Source organism: Rhipicephalus microplus, chromosome 5 (assembly GCF_043290135.1).
Source record: "Rhipicephalus microplus isolate Deutch F79 chromosome 5, USDA_Rmic, whole genome shotgun sequence".
NCBI lineage: Eukaryota > Metazoa > Arthropoda > Arachnida > Ixodida > Ixodidae > Rhipicephalus > Rhipicephalus microplus.
This window is the reverse complement of record NC_134704.1, coordinates 157,861,337-157,879,878: the sequence shown is the minus strand read 5'-3', so window position 1 is coordinate 157,879,878 and position 18,542 is coordinate 157,861,337. Positions and strand designations below refer to the sequence as shown.

At 46.4% G+C, this 18,542-nt stretch overlaps 1 long non-coding RNA gene across 2 annotated transcripts; it reads right to left on the bottom strand.

Annotated features, from left to right (window-relative positions):
• Positions 1–11,298: 11,298 nt before the first annotated feature.
• Positions 11,299–17,477, bottom strand: LOC142817422 (uncharacterized). Of its 2 annotated transcripts, XR_012895223.1 has the most exons (4): positions 17,268–17,477; positions 16,432–16,626; positions 12,095–12,250; positions 11,299–12,005 (listed from the first exon to the last, which is right to left on the bottom strand). It is a non-coding gene; the product is annotated as an uncharacterized LOC142817422 (long non-coding RNA). The 2 variants fall into 2 exon arrangements; XR_012895222.1 differs by having other exon boundaries at positions 11,299–12,250.
• Positions 17,478–18,542: the final 1,065 nt, after the last annotated feature.

Sequence of the window (18,542 nt, the reverse complement as noted above, 5' to 3'; positions counted from 1 at the left end):
CCCACAAGTGTGAACGCGCTTCTTTGAAACGTCATACATGGCAGACTTGGACTACCAAGGAGTCACACATAGCTTTTTTTTCTTCTTCTATAGTGTATGGGTGCAAGAACATCAGCACGATATTTACGAAAAGCAATAAAACATTCGCCACTGCACTTAAAGTTTTGAAAAAGGGCTCGTACTTGATTGTTTACTCTACGAACGGCCAATCTCGCATCAGAACTTAAACAGCGTACTTCCGTTACATCCAATAGACATTCTGGATAACCACGTACAGCTATCTTTGCAATGAACTTCTACATATGTTGTATCCAGCGATCATGGTACTGCTTTGAAAAGATTAAAGGACGGTGGAACTAACGTATCCAGCATCTATTCATAATCAACATACTCCTCGAAATTTTCTCACAATAATGCCGCACAAGCATTGCAACATACCTGTCACAAATATTAAATGCGAAGCATTTTTCATCAAACTTCAATGACTTTGAGCGCATCTATCTATCTATCCATCTATCTATCTATCTATCTATCTATCTATCTATCTATCTATCTATCTATCTATCTATCTATCTATCTATCTATCTAGCCGCCTATGACATTTAGCTCTCCTGGCCGTTTTAATATTGGTATATATATCAACATTTGTATAGTATAACATCTCTGTATGACGATCATAAACCAGTAGTCATAACATGAAACTCATGACATGCTTATTGTGAATGTCATGATTTACATTTCATGGCCTTGCTGCTCTTGAGGTGGTTTCGAGAACATGACATGTTGCAAGACTGGTATGGTTTGACATGATTGCACGGCGAACACAAGCGATAGACTCTAACATGAGAATCATGATATGCGTGTCATGTAACAACATGACTACATGCCACACTCATGATACGCTCGCTGCCGTTTCGCTAGCTTCACATACACCAAATTTGGTATTACAAAACGTGAATAGATGACGAAAGTATGTGACTGGTGCAACATGATAATCATGAGATTCGTGTTATGCATCAACATGACTACATGCCACGCTCATGCTCACGGCCGTTTCGCTAGCTCCACTTATACCAAGTTTGATATCACGGGACGTGAACAGATGACGATGGTATGTGAGTGATGCAAACATTATATTCATCAGGTGCGTGTCATGCAACAACATGATTACATGTCACACTCATGATACGTTCGCGGATTTTCCTAGCTTCACATATACCAAATTTATTATTACGGGACGTGAATGGATGATGAAGGTATGTTGCTGGTGCAAACATAATAATGCGATGCGTGTCATGTAACAACAAGATTACGTGTCACACTTACGACGCACTCGCGCCCATTTCACTAGCTTCACATATACCAAACTTCGTATTACGGGACGTGAATGGACGACGATAGAAATGTGACTGGTGCAGACATGATATACATGATATGCGTGTGATAAAACAATATGACTACATGCCACGCTCATGATGCGCTCGCGGCTGTTCCGCTAGCTCCACATATAAAAATTTTGCTCTTACGTGACGTCAATGAACGATGAAGGTATATGCCTGCTGCAAGTATGACAACATACCACGCACATGATGTGTTCTCAGCCATTTTGATAGCTCCGCATATACCAAATTTTTTATCACGTAACGCGAATAGACGACAAAGTTAAATGACGCATTCAAATATGATAATCATGATATGCATGTCATATAAAGCATGACTACATGCTATGCTCATTGTGCGCTCACGGCCGTTTCGCTTGCTTCACATATATCCAATTTGGTACCAGGTGACGTGAATAGACGACGAAAGTTAATGACACGTCCAAACGGGGTAATCGTGACATGGAAGTCATGGACAGCATAATTTACTTCCGCCTTGTAACCTTGTGCTGATTCCATAGTGATATCTCAACCTTCTTCATTCGTGCTTGGCATATCATCGATTCCAATTGTACGTTAGATCTGCCATTTTTTTTATCTTGGGATTGCTTGCGAAGTATGCATTTGAAAGATAGACAAGGGACGCGAGTGTGGCAATATAAACACACTTTAGCACCCAAAACAGACAATATAACACAGAATTCGCGTTAAATCAATCAATAACAATAACACAAAAAAATTCAAATATCACTCAATACCTCAACAACTATCCACGTACATGGGCAAACCCAAACTGGCTGATCCACCGCTAGCCCTAGCCGCTAGCCCTAAGACAATATATGGTGTCAACAATTGAGCGTTCTTGAAGTTTTCGCGTTGCGACTCGTTGCCCCTTGCGTGTTGACGTCTTGTCAAGTCCTCCGTCTTTGACGGGCTGCTCTACTTCTTTATGGTAGCCATCAATTGCTACCACTGGCCGAACCGCTCTTGCTTATTGCCGGTGTCCCGGTCTTCATCTCAGTCTTCAGCCTCTCTAGGCCCCACTCGTAAGGGACTCCACCACTGACGTGTCCACCGGGCTGACTGGTGTGAACTGCTCCCTACCTAGCGCGATGTGGGGAAGCCGCAAGTTCACCGGAACATCTGGGCAAGCTTGTGGAAAGTCCGCGCAGCCTCACTTGGGACCTCAGAGGTCGACGGCCACTTCCCGGGTTCCTCGCACCGACATTTTTTAGAACCAGGCGGTCATGCTGCTCCCGCCGCCGTAGCGACGCTCGTTTCCCACGTATTCGTAGCTCTACGTACTAACACACAGAGCCAACTCATCTTCTGGGATTTTCCTCTCGTGCCACGAGCCTTTGTCCGACTAATCTCTTGCGTCTACGGGACTGGTGCGCGTGCTCTCAGATGACTCCTCTCACCTCGTGCACCGTCACCTCGCTTCGGCGTTCGGCACGCGCCTCGTGCCTCTCCTTTCAGGAAAGAGTCCCACATCAAACTGACCCACTCTGAATTGCTTTGTAAACAGCGGCAGCATTCGATCAACCTGCTCCTAGTTTGATACTTTCATAAAACATGAAAACGTGTTTCAATTAGTGCGAATGGTCCTGCCATAACTTCGTCCCGTTACCGTAACCAACGACCTAATTAGATATAAGTAAAAATTCAGTGATGAAGGCTATATACGAGTTCACACATGCTACATTACGACGTTTCCGTCTGTTTTTGGTCTTTGGGGTTCTCCAAGGTGGTCTTGTTCGGTCTAGCATTCTTGCTTCGATAACTTGCCTTCGATATTGCAACAAAAGCCCTGACGACTGATGTGCGCATTGGAGCACACATAGAATAAAAACAAACACGCTTAACACAAATACCGAGCTGAAAGAAAAAGTATTCATAGTTTCTCATGAATTTCTGGCTCTGCACTTCTCCACGAGCATTTTTTGAGCCTTATAGAAACTCGATTAAGAAAAACAAAATCTAAAATGAGCGTTCTCATTTAAAGACTGTTGTTTTGCATGTTTTAAATACCTTCGTTTTCGCGTAGCCCTGACGCTCGTGTAAACTGATTTGCCTTTGTAGTTCACTTTTTTTAAAACGCAAAAATAACTAAAAGTGAAAAGTATCTTCTTTTGGCATAGTTTGTTGTTTTGATTCCTACAAGAACATTTAGGGCTCTACGTATTGTCGTGTCTTTACAGCCAGCTTAAACTGAAAATCTTTTAGTAATCACTTCAAGGAAGTATGCATCGTAATTCATTTGGGAATATATTGGCTCGAAAACATACGGGTTCATTAGTCTCACCGCGTGCTGCTGAAACTAATATTAGGCGTACGCGATGCTTGTACGTTCAACGTCAATACAATTCTTAGGAACATTTGCATTTGCTATTAGCACTCTGCTATTGCATGTCCACGTGCCAGGTGCATGCTACAGCTAAGTTACAGCACTATTGCTCATATGGCCCTACGTTTTTGCACCGTTTTCTTTTAAATATTGCTGTGATTTCATCGATGTTTGCTGACTAAAAAGCTAATCCTCTTTTTACTTTTAGTTAGGAGGTCCCCCTGACATTTTTTACTTTGAGACCTCCGATTGTTCATTCAACATGCAAAAATGTATTCATAAAAATGTATCTATTTTTGAATAAACAACAACAACAACAACAACAACAACAAGTCTAATTAGTACCCAACAAGCTAACGTCACGGGCTTTATCGCCAGCCACTGCACAGACGGTGTTCGTGATCGGCGACGTCTGTTTATTCATATTGAGAGTTGACTTCCTCGGTGATTTCTAAGTCCATGTGCGCGTTCGCGATCAGTGCCTTAAGGACAACGCATCATCGCTCGGTGTTACTTAGTCTTTGGTCTCAGGAATCATTGAAATTCTCAAGCATGGATTGGAAGAAAGAAGTGTCAGCCGATTTTTGGTGGTGGACAAATGTTTTATATGTGTTGTGGTGACCCTCGTCCGTAGGCGCCATGCTGTTCATGAGAAGCAGAGCCGAGCACCGTTCCCACGCCCGGAACCCCAGTTCTCTCGGGAACAAGCGTTCAGCGGAGGGGGACCAACAGCAGAATGAGAAGACGATATGAGAAGCGAAGAAGAGGACCCGGCACTCGATCGCCCAGCTGCGTCGAAGGTCAAGGGATCAACTCAGCGAGCCAGTGCCCTTGGCTTGTGCTCGTGCCCGCCGCCCATTCTTCATATTTTATTTACAACACACTAATGTGGCCACAAAAACTTATGAAGTACTGCCTGCTTCGAGAAGATACAGTTTACGTACCGATAGCTTGATGATGGAGCCGGATGCCAACTTTAAACGGCACGCTCATGCGATGTTGTCGCGGCCGGGAAGCAGTTCGGTTACGCGAGCTATCTTCCACGTTATTGGCAGTGAGTCACCGTGCGCCAAGACAACTTCGCCGACTTGAAGTCGGCGAAGTTGTCTTGGCGCACGGTGACTCACTGCCTTGTCTTGGCAGTGAGTTGTCTTGTCTTGTCTTGGCAGTTGAAGTTGTCTTGGCGCACGGTAGAACCCCGTGGCTTGCGTGTTCAGCCACGGGGTTCTACCCCGTGGGCTGAACACGCAAGCAACAAGTACTCCTTTCTCCAGCGTTTCCAAAGATGATTCATCAGCGCTTGTCGATGGCGCGCTCGACGTCACAGATCGGCGATTGTTGACAGAGGTATAGCCGCGCCAAAATGTTGCGGCAAGCTTCTCGCCTTCCGTATTACAGGCACTGGATCTTTACCTCAAGGCAGTACCTGTGGAAGGCTTCTCCTGTGCATTGTTGAACAATTAAAGCTCGCAGCGTGCGGGTTAACTAAAAGCAAACTGCGGGTCTCTTTGCCCAATCAGAGTCTTCTGTCTCTCATTGCCCATTAGCAGCGACTGGCATGTTCCAGTACAAAACACTGGTCAATTACTGCGTGCTTTGCGCGTCCCCTGGTTTCTCTCCTGCGCAACGCCACGAAAAAGAGAGAGAGAGAGAAAACTTTATTAAAAAGTCAGTCAATTGTTCAGGCAAAGCCCGTCACCCCTAGCTGTCGGCCGGAATCCCTTGGGACGCGGCAGCAGCAAGGGCTTGACTGATGATGTCGCGCTGGACGTTGGGGTCTGGGATGCGGAGCAGGGCCTCCCTGGACCCTACAGCGTGAAAACCATTGTTTTGACTTTGACATGTCCAAACCATGTGAACCAAATTCGCTACCTCATCACAAAATTTACACTGGGACTGGAAAAGGGCGGGCTGTTACTTGCTGTAAAGTGTGGGGTTTGGAAAAACCCCGGTCTGTAACTTTCGCCACAAAACCTCGTTTTTCTTACTCAGTGAGTTGTCCGCTCTCGGCTATACTTGCTGATTCAGCCTGTGGTGTCAACGATTTCATGGTATGTGCGCATATCTTCACTTCTTTGTTCGGTAATTAGGGATGTTCCAGGTGTCGACCGGTAGGTGAGACCTCGGGCGACCGAATGAGCCTCCTCGCTCCCTCTAAGTCACTGGTGAGCTGGAGCCCAGATGAGCAGAACCTGCTCTTTGGGTACTCCTATCATGTTTAATGTACGGACGGCAGTCCCCGTCACTCTTCCCGATTCATAATTTCGCACGGCGTTTTTGTAGTCGCTGATGACCACCCTGACCCCCTTTTGGCTGATGTCCAAAGCTATGGCCACTTCCTCGGCCTCTACAGTCTCGACACCAAGGACTGTGCAGCACGCAATCAGGCCACTATCTTCCCTGACCGCCACTGCCGTGTGTGCCGCTTTGCTTTCATATTCCGCAGCGTCTGTATACGCGATGTCCTGTCGACCGGTGTACCTGGATTGTAATGCCTCTGCCCTGGCTTTACGCCTGCCTTCGTGAAAGGTAGGGTTCAAATTTCTGGGTAGCGGAGGTATCTTTATCCTGTGCCTGATCTGTATCGGTATGTCTTTTGAACGCGCTTGCTCACGCGTGAGTTCATAGCCTAATATCTTTAATATTGCTCTCGCCAATTCAGATCCGAGTTGTCTTGGATGTTGTGCGGTCACAGTAGCCTCAATCAGCCCATCGAGTGTGTTAGATACCCCTAACTTCATAAGTCTGTTAGTGGAAGTGTTTAGGGGCAGTCTGAGCGCGACTTTCACACTTTTCTTGATAATGGTGTCGAGTTTGCCTCGCTCCACTTGGTTTCATTTTATATAAGGTGCCACGTACACTATCCTACTTATTGTGAAGGTCTGCACTAATCTAAGAAGGTTCACCTGCTTCATCCAAGCATACCTGTTTTCTATTCGTCTTATGAGACGACATAGCTGATTAGAACTGGCTTCTAACCTAGCAAGAGTTTCAGAATTCTTATGGTTAGCCTGAATTCTCAGTCCAAGGACACGGATACTGTCGACCATGGGGATCTCTACGCCGTTAACATACAAGTGGATGTCCACTTCAGGCTTGTTGTGGAGCCGCCGTTTTCCGGCGGGCATGAGGAAGAGTGCTTCCGACTTTTCGGGCGAGAATTTATGCCCTTTGGGTTCCAGGTAGTCCACGATTTTATCAATGGCGATTTGCAGAGAACCTTCCATTCGACCGTCACTGCCCTCGTTCATCCATATAGTTAAGTCATCCGTCTAAATGGTGTGATTTAAATTCTCAATATCCTTTAACTGTTTAGGCAGTTTCAACATCACAATGTGGAAAAGGGTGGGTGATAACACCGAGCCCTGAGGTGCCACACTGTTGCCTAATTCATTGTCCTCGATGGATTCTTCCCCGATTTTTAGAGTGGCTGTCCTGTTCGAAAGGAAGTCCCTGACGTAGTCATAAACTCGCTTTCCGATGTTCAGGGAGCTCAGATTCTCCAAGATCGATATGTGGCTCACGTTGTCAAATGCTTTTGCCACATCTAACCCCACGATAACAACTCCGTTTCACGTTGGCTTGTCTATAATTTGTTCCTTGAGCTGAAGCATCACATCGCACGTCAATAGTCGGGGTCGGAAACCGATCATGGTGCCCGGATACATACCATTGTCTTCCATGTACCTATTGAGCCCCGTCTGAACGACACACTCCATGAGCTTACCAACGCAAGACGTTAACGATATCGGCCTAAGATTCTCGAAACCGAGATTTTTACCCAGTTTAGGAATGAAAATTACATTTGCGAAATTCACCCCTGCGGTATCGTCTCTTTTTCTCAACAGTCCTGCATGTACGTTGCGAGGTTAGCGATGGACCTATTGTCTAAATTACGGAGCATTTTGTTGGTCACTCTGTCCGGCACTGCCGCTGATCTAGTCCTTAGCCGATTAATCTCCGCTCGCACCTCAGCCAGAGAGATAAGAGCGTCGAAGGCTGCATTTTCCCGTCCTCCATGATCTGGGAGAGGTTCGGATCCAGTGGGATTATAGTATCTGCTCCGAACCTCTTCTAAGAGTCCCTTTCTAGTGCCTTCAAATTGGTGCGCCATCCGTTCCGATTGCTGTTTAGACGCTGTCTCCGTGCTCTCCGGTTCTAAAAGGTCACGAAGAAGTCGCCACGTCCCGGCCGTTCTTATATTTCTATCCATCTCCTGACAGACGTTCCCCCAGCTTTGCTTCGTGAGCGTGATGGCGTGCTCTTCAGTTTGCCTTTTTAAAGCCGGCATTTGTTTCCTTATACTCCCATCCCATCTCCTCTGTTGGAGTCGGCAGCATCAACACAGCCTCCAGTGTAAGCGTTCGTGCCGGCTGCTTTGCATCTGCGCATGGTTCCCCTTAGTGGGAGATGGTGTCAATTTCGCCAATAGCCCTCATCAGAATGCCGCCACCGTTGCCACAAATAGAGCCCACGCCCTCACGCTTTAGAGCACGAAACGATACTGGGAAAGCTGCTCCAGTGGGTACACCCGATAAGCAGAAACTCTATACTATGTTCGTCGTCTACAAATATTTGAGGCTAGGAAACTCTCCCTGACTATCACGGTGCACGAAAACGTCTGAACGTGTATATTGCGCTGCCACAAATTTCGAAGATTTTCAGAACCATAGAGCAAGTGACTGGTAAGACGGTGAACACACATTTATCACGCGCAAACACCTCTCAAGAAGCCAGTGATACCAATTACTGGTCCTCGCGTTTTGATTACTGAGTGGTGGGCCCTCTCTACTCAGCCCACATTAGCATGCGAGGTTATGAGGCCCCATGTTTATCGTGCTCTGGTCCCACAAAGGTGAAAATTTGCTTTAAGAAAAGCTAGAACTATGATCTAGTTGAATACGCGAAATAACAAACCTTCTAAGCATTTAAATAAAAACTGAACAATTTAAAACAGGCAGTAGTACAAAGGGGGCACTGCTTATCAAATAATTTCTTGCTTACTAAGCGACATCTCCTTGTAACAGTGGTAATTTCGCGTCTGTGAAATTGCGCTTCAGAAACATGCTGAAAATTCTTTTTCTTTTTCGCGTTCTTTTAACCTAGCTACCCGCGTATTTGTGCTCTTGGAAATATTATCGTAAAAATTGGGAGAGGCATGCCTGCGCAACACCTTTTTAACTAGCTTTAAATTGCTGTTGTGATAGCTCATGACGCCTTTGTCACCTCTCGTAATATCTGGCCAACATGCTCGGTGAGGATTTACGTACATTGCTGCATAGAGTAACTTCGGAATAGTCTGTTTCGTCGATTCTATTTATTCTAACTCTTTGAACACGTTATGGAAGAGATGCAAGGTATATTTTGCTGTTGTTTGCAACTGATATTCAGCATCGACACTGTTGTGGCCCGGGGTCTATTCGACGCTTTCCCGCTGACGTGGGTTGCCGAAACGTCAGGGTTACGTCGGACCCGGATTCCTGTGGTAGCGTGGCGCAGCTTCGGGTGGAGGAAATCAACGCTGACAAAGAAGGAAGTGAAAAAAAGGGTTAGTGACACTATTTATACTTATTTACAGCATAGAGAGCAAGATGCCAAGTTGGGCCAGTTATATTACGTTCATAATTGAAAGTTTTGTGAAAGCACACTAAAAACAGACAGACAGAAGAGGCTGACTCACCGTCTCGCAAGCGCTGTTTTTGTCAGCCTCTTCTGTCCGCCTGTTTTTTATTGTGACAAAACAAAATTTGCAAGTATGATATCATAGAGGGTGTAGGAGTTTCACAAATCACGATCGTGGTGGTTGAACCATCAAAGCATAGTTCAAAGCAACGTCCAGCACTCTTCAGTGTCGTTATAAGCCCTCTAGGGCTCCTCCTTTTTGATTAGAACACCAATCACGCACACAGGACACCGTCTTCTAGGGCATCAGTCAATAACACACAGTCACCGAATAGGCGTCGCATCTCCCAACGCAATGCTCCTCCGGGCCAATCTTCACTGAAGAGAGGGTAAATGGTTCCCTTCACTGAACAAGTTTGTGCTTGGGTGGCTGCTGCTGTCTTTCCTGGGAAGGGCAGCCAAGAAGAAGAGACTTTAATTGCGTAGACATGGCCTGTGCGGCCGGTCTGCTTCGCCGTCTCACTAAACAAGCCATCAAGACGAAATGCTTGTCGGGACGTTGGCTCAAGGACCATCTTCTAATCCTTTCGTCGCATCCCGCGTCTGGAAACTCGTTCCCTAAAGAACTGTGGTTCCGGGCGTGGGAACGCTGCTCGGCTCTGCTTCTTATGGACAGCATAGCGCAGCCCCACCGCGGTGGTCTAGTAGCTATAAGGTACTGAGCTGCTGACCCGCAGGTCGCGCGTTCGTATCTCCGCTGCAGCGGCTGCATTTCCGATGGAGGCGGAAATGTTGTAGGCCCGTGTGGTCAGATTTGGGTGCACGTTAAAGAACCCCAGGTGGTCGAAATTTACGGCGCCATTCACTACGGCGTCTCTCATAATTATATGGTGGTTTCGGGACGTTAAACCCTATATATCAATCAATCAATCAACAGCATGGCGCCCACGAACGAGGGTCGCAACAGCTTCCCCCTCGCCATATGAGTCACAGAGGGCAACTGTCGCCGCTACTGCTCGAAGCAACGACGGAAGTTTCCGCAGTAGAATGCCAGGAACTCGCCTTCACTTGTCACAATGTCTGGTAATCGCCGAACTACGGCAACATCTCTGAAAGTCGACCACATGCACAAGCGAGCACACGACACCCCTCCTAAAGAACCAAACCAAAAGAGCGATGGCAAACCAATTTTCATTATTAGCTCAAACAGATAGCTCACACTCAAAACTCTTAAGACTCACTTGTACTGGAAAAGCAGACGTGCCACCTTACACAATCACATAAGTTGCACAAAAAACTCAAATATCAATTTTGATACATCAAGAGCACCCCTAGATAGCTTTTAAAGAGCGGCTGAGTACGTCAGCGTTTTCATTGAATTTTTCCTTCTTAGTTATTGTCAAACTGATAATTTTAAAGAGTGAAGCTCCACCTCACAATGCGACTGTTCTTCGATGTCATGGGTTTGCAGCCACGTAAGGGGAGAATGGTTTGTCTTTTTTTTTAATTTAGCACTTCTGAAATAACACTGCAACTGATGAATGGCCTACACAATGCAAGCGCACTACTTTACTGAAGCGCAGTACGTCATCTAAAAAGCGCCCAATTTCTGGCTCAAGTAAAGCGCATCATACGTGTTACCTCTGTCATCCTGACATTGAACGGCACCTTGGCCTTGATTTTTTGCATAACACTGAACCGTCAATACCTAAGTCGTAATCTGGAGCTTTCATAACCGAACAGCTGCTCGGCACTGCCTCCTCGCTTAAAGAAAGCTGCTTCTTTCCTTTCGTCACTGAGCACTGTCATCGGTTCTGTCTTGCGGAGAACATCAGTCCAGGACCTTATGAGCGTTGAAGTATCTCTGATTCAGCGAGCGCTAAAATTGTACTAACATCCGTGTATGTTTACGGCCACGAATAACCCTCTGTTACTGAGACATAAGGCTCGCCACCTTCACTGAAACTTTGGATCATGGTGTAGCCTCAATAGTCTTCGATTGCACCAACCTCAACATTAAAAAAAGCTTACTGTTCCACTCTTATGATCTTTTGGCCAACCATTTTCAAAGAAGAACAACAAAACATATGTGAGAAACACTGCTTTCTGTTTATTTGACTGGTGAGGTCCTATGCTTTACGGAGCTCCTCATCATTAGCCTCCAAATCTATAATCACTTGTATGATTATGGGTTTTTGTGCCAAACCCTTCGTATCAATCCCCAATTCCTTACAAAACAGCAACAAGTCTGGCTTCTGCAGCCCCCATTACTCCATGATTGTACTGAGTGCTCGCTACTTCCAAAAATAACTTCTCGAAACAGCAAAACCGAGTCTTTCGGCAAAGTCAACTAATAGTGCTCAAAACTACTTTCTTTTAGAACCTGGTTCACTCAGAAGAAAAGACAAGCAGTCATCTATACGTGATCCATGTCTCGAGACAGCTGCTTCCTGTGGGCCGACTGTTGTCACTTGAAGTTTTGAATCCGCGCGCCTATTACGAGTAGTTGCTTCGAATCCCATCGCTGATCACCAGTTGTTGTGGCCGGGGGTCTACCCGACGCTTCCCCGCTGACGTGGGTAGCCGAGACGCCATGGTTACGCTGGACCCAGATTCCTGTGGTAGCGTGGCGCAACTTCGGGTGGAGTAAACGAAAGCTGACAAGATGGGCAAACAGAAAGAAAACAGGTTTACTGGCCCTATTTACACTTGTCTACAGCGTAGAGAGGTTAGGAGTTTTACAAACCATGAGGGTGGTAGTTTAAACGTTAAAGCATGGTTCAGAGCAACGTCCAGCACTCTGCAGCGTCGTCGTAAGCCCTCTCGAGCTCCTCCTCCTTGATTGGAACACCTTGACGATGTATTTCCACCATGCTAAAATTTTTTACAGGGATTGCAGTATCTGTAAACAAATAAAATAAAATAAATAATATCACATACACACCACACTGCCCTCTGCGGCATTAGTCAATAACACATGGTCGCCGAATAGGGGTCGCACCTCCCAATGCAATGCTCCTCCGGGCCGAGCTTCACTGTGGAGAGGGTATACAAGTTCCTTCCCGTAACAATTTGGTTGTTGGGGGCTGCTGCTGTCTTTCCCGGGAAGGGCAGCCAATGAGTAGAGACTTTATTCACCTAGACACCAACTGTGCGGTTGGTCTGCTTTGCCGTCTCGCTAAACAAGCCATCAGGACGAAATGCTTGTGGAGTCGTTGGCTCAAGGACCGTGTGTTGTAAATAAAGGAAGACGAAGGGGCCGTGGGCATGAGCCCGAGCCACGGGCGCTAGCTCGCTCAGTTTATTCCTTGACCTTCGACGCAGTCAGACGATCGGGTCACGGGTCCCCGACGTTTCTTGTACTTTCGTTCTGGGGCCGAAACCCACCCGATCTTCTGGCCCTCGACTTTCGACAACGTACCAACTTCGATTACAGCGTGGCTTCTGCTGGAAAGCCATCACCAAGGCATTATCGACTCTCGACACCCTACTGGCAGACTCGATGACCCCTGATCAGACTCCAGGAGCTCATCGACATCATTGTGGCGAAACATGCCCACCTCATCACCTTGGACAAGGATATTCAAGCTGCGCTACACGGTGAGGACCTCGTGGCAGACCTGACCTCCGCAAGTGAATACGAAGATCAGGTCATGTGCGCTAAAGGAAAGGTACGCCGCGCAGACGAGCCGCAGTCGCCAACCTCACCCACATACGTCGACGTCACAAATGCTTCACTCAGAGACCCCCTCGCAGGGACATCGAAGCAAACCGCAACCTTACCTTCGCTCGGCCTTCCGACTCCTACGACGCCGTCTCGTCTCGCACTGGCCAAGCTGCACATACCGAGTTTCTCAGGCAAACTACGCAACTGGCAAGAATTTGGGGACCAGTTTCAAGACAGTACGCACAACAACAATAGGATCCCGAAAATCGACAAGTTCCAATACCTATTGATGTACCTGACTGGAGCAGCGAAAGTTGCCAATCAAGGTATTACCCTGGCCGAAGCGAACTATGACATCGCCATTCAGATCGAGTCGGACCACTTTGGTCGTCGCGACATGCTAGTCGACGACCATCTAAACAGTTCATTGTCAATCGCACCATTCCAAATCTCCACAGACCTAATTCTGTTAAGAAAGCTAAATGATGAAGCCATATTCCACACCAACACCCTGGAAGGTCTCGGAGTATTTGCAGGCGAATACGCCACGGTGCTGCGGCGTGTTCTCTTAAAGGCAAGCAAAACTGCGATTCGGCCTAGTTGGAATCTATCCATCCTGAAAATGTATGCGCAGGCGAACAAGGACAAAGAAAGGAATACAAACTGGCGCAAAGGCGTTACTTAAAGAGGCGTTACTGGAAGTAACGCCTCTTAAAGGCGTTACTTCCAAACCTCAGTATACTCTATCGCCAACGGCAAAAGGATTTTATGCTAACAATGAATGCCACAGCCTTTCAGGAAGCGCAGTCACAAGTGAAAAACCTCATGAGCCTTATAAAAATACAAGTAAAGGCACGGGAGAAAAGCGGTCTTCAGCAATCGATATTAGCGACAAGCCGGAGGCTTTCGCAGCAAGACTTGGTGATTGGTCAGCCACACTTGTCCTTCACTGCGGCCTTATCAGCTGAACTTCTCGCACCCCTTATTCCTGCGCACCTCTCCCGAACACACTCTTCAGGATTTCTCCAAACTTTTTCCTCTGGAAAAGATTCAGAAGAGGCTTCACGAAGAAGAGCTATGTTTTCTCTGCGGCAAACGCAACCATTTCTCCAATGATTGCCACTCCGCCAGAACCCTGCAATGCCGCCGATGCACGGGACAACATCTCACATCTCTGTGTGACATTAACAATACAACGAACCACTCACAGCGTGCCAACAACACGTCGGTGTGAAAACATTCCGCACCATCGTCCATAACCGCTCCTTCTCAGGTGACGTCCTTCTCAACTATCGGTGCTGGTTTGACGACCGTACTACTGCAGAGTGCACCAGCGAAAATAGTTCTGGCTCGGTTCTTGCTCGACACAGAGAGGCAGCGTGCGTTCATTCGGCAGGACATTGCTCGAGATTTGAAATGTCTAGTTCGAGGCACTGAGCCCCTCGCCTTGTTTACCTTCGAGCAAACGAAACGGCCCGCGACCTTCACCTGTGAGCGCGTTGCGCTGACATTGTGGAGCCAACACAGCAGTAACAAGACAGCAATAAAAGCACTGGCGATAGCAAAAATCAGCCCGGTGACATGTCCGCCATGTGATGGTGAAATCGTAACCATGATGATACGGAAAGGGATGCTCCGCCCCTATGCACGTCCCGACGCGATGACATTCCATGAGGACGACATAAGCGTACTAATAGATCAGCCTTCTACTGGGATGTTGCAACCGGATTTATAACATGTCTGGCTCTTCAGATAACGGCGGTGGAAACTCTCCTCGGTTGGACCATTCAGGATTTTCTACGCAACCTAACCCAAGGATCGGGCGTGCGTGAAACCTCCCTTTTTATTGCTATCAAAGAGGCCTCCGACCTCGATGCCGCCTTGGAGGCGTGAATCCCTAACTTCTGGCGACTCGACTCTCTGGGAATTCAGGATGATCCTGACGGCAGGCAAGGCAACAGCATGGCCCTCGCACAATAACACATGTGTGTTCTCGTTGTTCCTGGGTAGATACTAAGTGCGAATCACCTATGGCACATACCCGCATTAAAGTGGCACATACCCGCCCACATAACAGTGGCACATACCCGTAGTAAGACGGTAAGTTGGGCCAGTTTGGTTAGGATCCATCGTGAACTTATTTACAGCACAACACCAGAAAAAACACAGGACAAAGAAGGAGAAAAAGAGGAAGCACCGTCTTTTTTTCTCTTTTTCTCCTTCCCTGCCCCGTGTTTTTTTTGTGTGTTGCGCTGTGAATAAGTTCACGATGTATGCACATACCTGCCCGTGGTATGCACCATAGTCTGGCGGGACGTGTTTAACGACGTAGGCGACGGGATCGTGACATTATTCATATCTTGACCAGTGCGTCATGTTCGTCAAACTATCTTACCTTCCCATGGTAATTTTGGCTCAGGCCAGGTTAACGGGGTGACCACGAAAGCATTCAAACGTACACAGACAGACAAACAGACAGACAGACAGACAGACAGACAGACAGACAGACAGACAGACAGACAGACAGACAGACAGACAGACAGACAGGCAGACAGGCAGGCAGGCAGGCAGGCAGGCAGGCAGATAGATAGATAGATAGATAGATAGATAGATAGATAGATAGATAGATAGATAGATAGATAGATAGATAGATAGATAGATAGATAGATAGATAGATAGATAGATAGATAGATAGATAGATAGATAGATAGATAGATAGATAGATAGATAGATAGATAGATAGATAGATAGATAGATAGATAGATAGATAGATAGATAGATAGATAGATAGATAGATAGATAGATAGATAGATAGATAGATAGATAGATAGATACGCTCAAAGTCACCGAAGTTCGCTAAGAAATGTTTAGCATTTAAAACAAGGTTTTGTAATAGGTTGGAGCATTGCACGACCCACTCGGTACGCTATCCGCATTGTGCGATGACAGCTTGTAATTTCGCTGTTACAAAAATCATTTCCGAAGTAGAAGAACGCTACGAAGTTCCTCTCCTTATTCAGGAGCCCAGTTTAGGCAATGAACAGAGCAATTACATCCTCGACAAACAACGGCTTCTGATGCAGCTACGCCGCTTTTCACAGCAACCAGATTTTTTGGCTCGTTATGCCAACACCATCAAGGCGTACTTCAACGACTACCATGCGGAAGAAGGTCCAGACGAAAATCTCTCACCCAAGTCCAACACATACTACATGCCGCATCATGGACTATTTCGTCGTGATGCACTTGCCACCTAGCTGCGGGTCGTCTTCGACGCGTCTTCTCACGCTCATGATCAACTATCCCTGAACGACATGCTCATGAAGGGGCCTAAGATAGACGCCGACTCACTTAAAATCCTACTAAACTTCAGAATGCATCCAATCTTCATGGTATCTGAAGTCAAAAAGGCTTACCTTCAGATTAGCGTTCGCCCGGACAATAGGGATGCATTGCGCTTCCTATGGGTCGATCATCGTCCGACGGAACATGATCCGTTTCTATCAGTTGTTCACTGGTGAATGACCCGCGTGCTCTCCGGTGCCAAATCGAGTCCATTTTTGCTCGCTGCGACGTTACATCATATTTCCGACGCTTCAAAAAGCGATTGCCTGAAACAGTGGACAGTTTTAGACAGTCATTTTACGTCGACGATTTAGTGTTTGCAGACAGCCCAACAAACTTAATTAGAAGCAAAGACAATACTAGCAGACGCCGTATGAAGATTCGTAAGTGGGCATCAAACAGCTCCTTGCTAGAAGAACAGTTCCGAAAGGGTCAGTTATCACTAAAAGATAACTGAGGTGATCTGCATACAACGAAGGTACTCGGGCTCTGTTGAGAAAGAAACGATGACTCAGTTATTGTGAGCACCGACAACATCCTCAAGTTACTGTCGGCTATGCCTACTACGAAACGAACATTGCTTCAAGCATTCACAATCTTGTACGATTCTCTCGGCTTTCTTACGCTGTTCACTCTTCGATCTAAACTGATTTTCCAAGATGTCTGGAAACTAAAGCATGCTTGGAATTGTCCACTAACACAATAACAGCACGCAGCATGAAACGCCTGGTGTGCCGAGCTCCCGTCGCTAAACGAGATTTGCCTACCACAACAAATCAAGGAGGCGCTAGGTTATCTAATCAGAACTACTAAGCTACACGTCTTCGCGGATGCCAGCCCACGAGTGTACGGTGTAGCTGTCCACGTATGTACTAAATCGCAGCCCTTACAAGAATGCAGTACATACCTTCTCATGACAAATCGCACCGCCGAAGGTTCTATTTCTGCCTCATTTGGAGCCGCTTGCCTGCCTTACAGCAGCCCACATCTACGACCACATCAAGAGCATTCCATGTTCTTTTGGACCGACTCCCAGATTGCCATCCACTGCATATCGCGAGGTATATGTCAGAAACCGCGTGGCATAAATACAGCAGCACACAGTGGGCCATGCGTGGCAGCACTGCAAAAGAAAGAAAAAATCCGGCCAATCTACTTACAAGAGGTCTCTCGGCTGTCTCGATTGTGCGTTCATTTCTGTGGTAGGAAGGTTTTGCATAGCTTTCTCATTTCGATCACACCTGGGAACCTGACACAAGGGCTACAAGTCTCGAAACACCCACTGAGTAATTGGTACCGGAGGCTGCTTGTGTCGTCCAGTGGCGTATCAACTATGACCTTCCCCAATCGTCAGCCCATCTCTCTCTCTCTCTCTCTCTCTCTCTCTCTATATATATATATATATATATATATATATATATATATATATATATATATATATATATATATATATATATATATATATATATCAAGAGAGAGCGAGACAGAACTTGTTCGATAGTGTAAAAAAGGACAGACACTTTTCAGCAGCGTGCACTGGGACGACGCGTATATGTTTGTCATGCTGTCATGCAGGATGAGTTTATTTATACTACACGCGATGGTTTGTATGCGCTACCTCACAACAATCGCATGATTACAACTATATTGATGGCGCCTTACTCAATAGTAAATCATTTAGCATTGAATTGAAGTTTTATTCACTAGAAACAGTTCAGACAGAATTCAGTCTTTAAATGTCAAGCACTGCTTGAGGAACCACCGGTACTTTGAGCATTTCTATCTACTTAGCTTCCCACAGAGCTCGAGTCCACTGTTTTATTCGCCACCACTTCTCAAGCTGCCTCCATCACTCCAAGTTGCCATAAGTAAGACTGATCAGATTCATTGACGTTTAAAGTGGACACCGGCCTTGGCGCTTCCAGTATGGCAACACTAAAGTACTTAGAAAGATCAGTCACAATCATGAGCTCACAGCAGCTTGACAGAAGAGCGGTAATGGTAATCCTTTTTTATGAACGAAAGTGATTTTTCTGAAGCAGCAAATGTTTTGAGTGGTCGATAAAAAGTTTGTTCCTATCTATAACTGCATCGGCCAATCTCAGCAGAATAAAAACACGAAACACTGCAGTGACATACCAACTCTTTCGCGAGTCGGGGGCAAACCTACTTCACTCCTCAG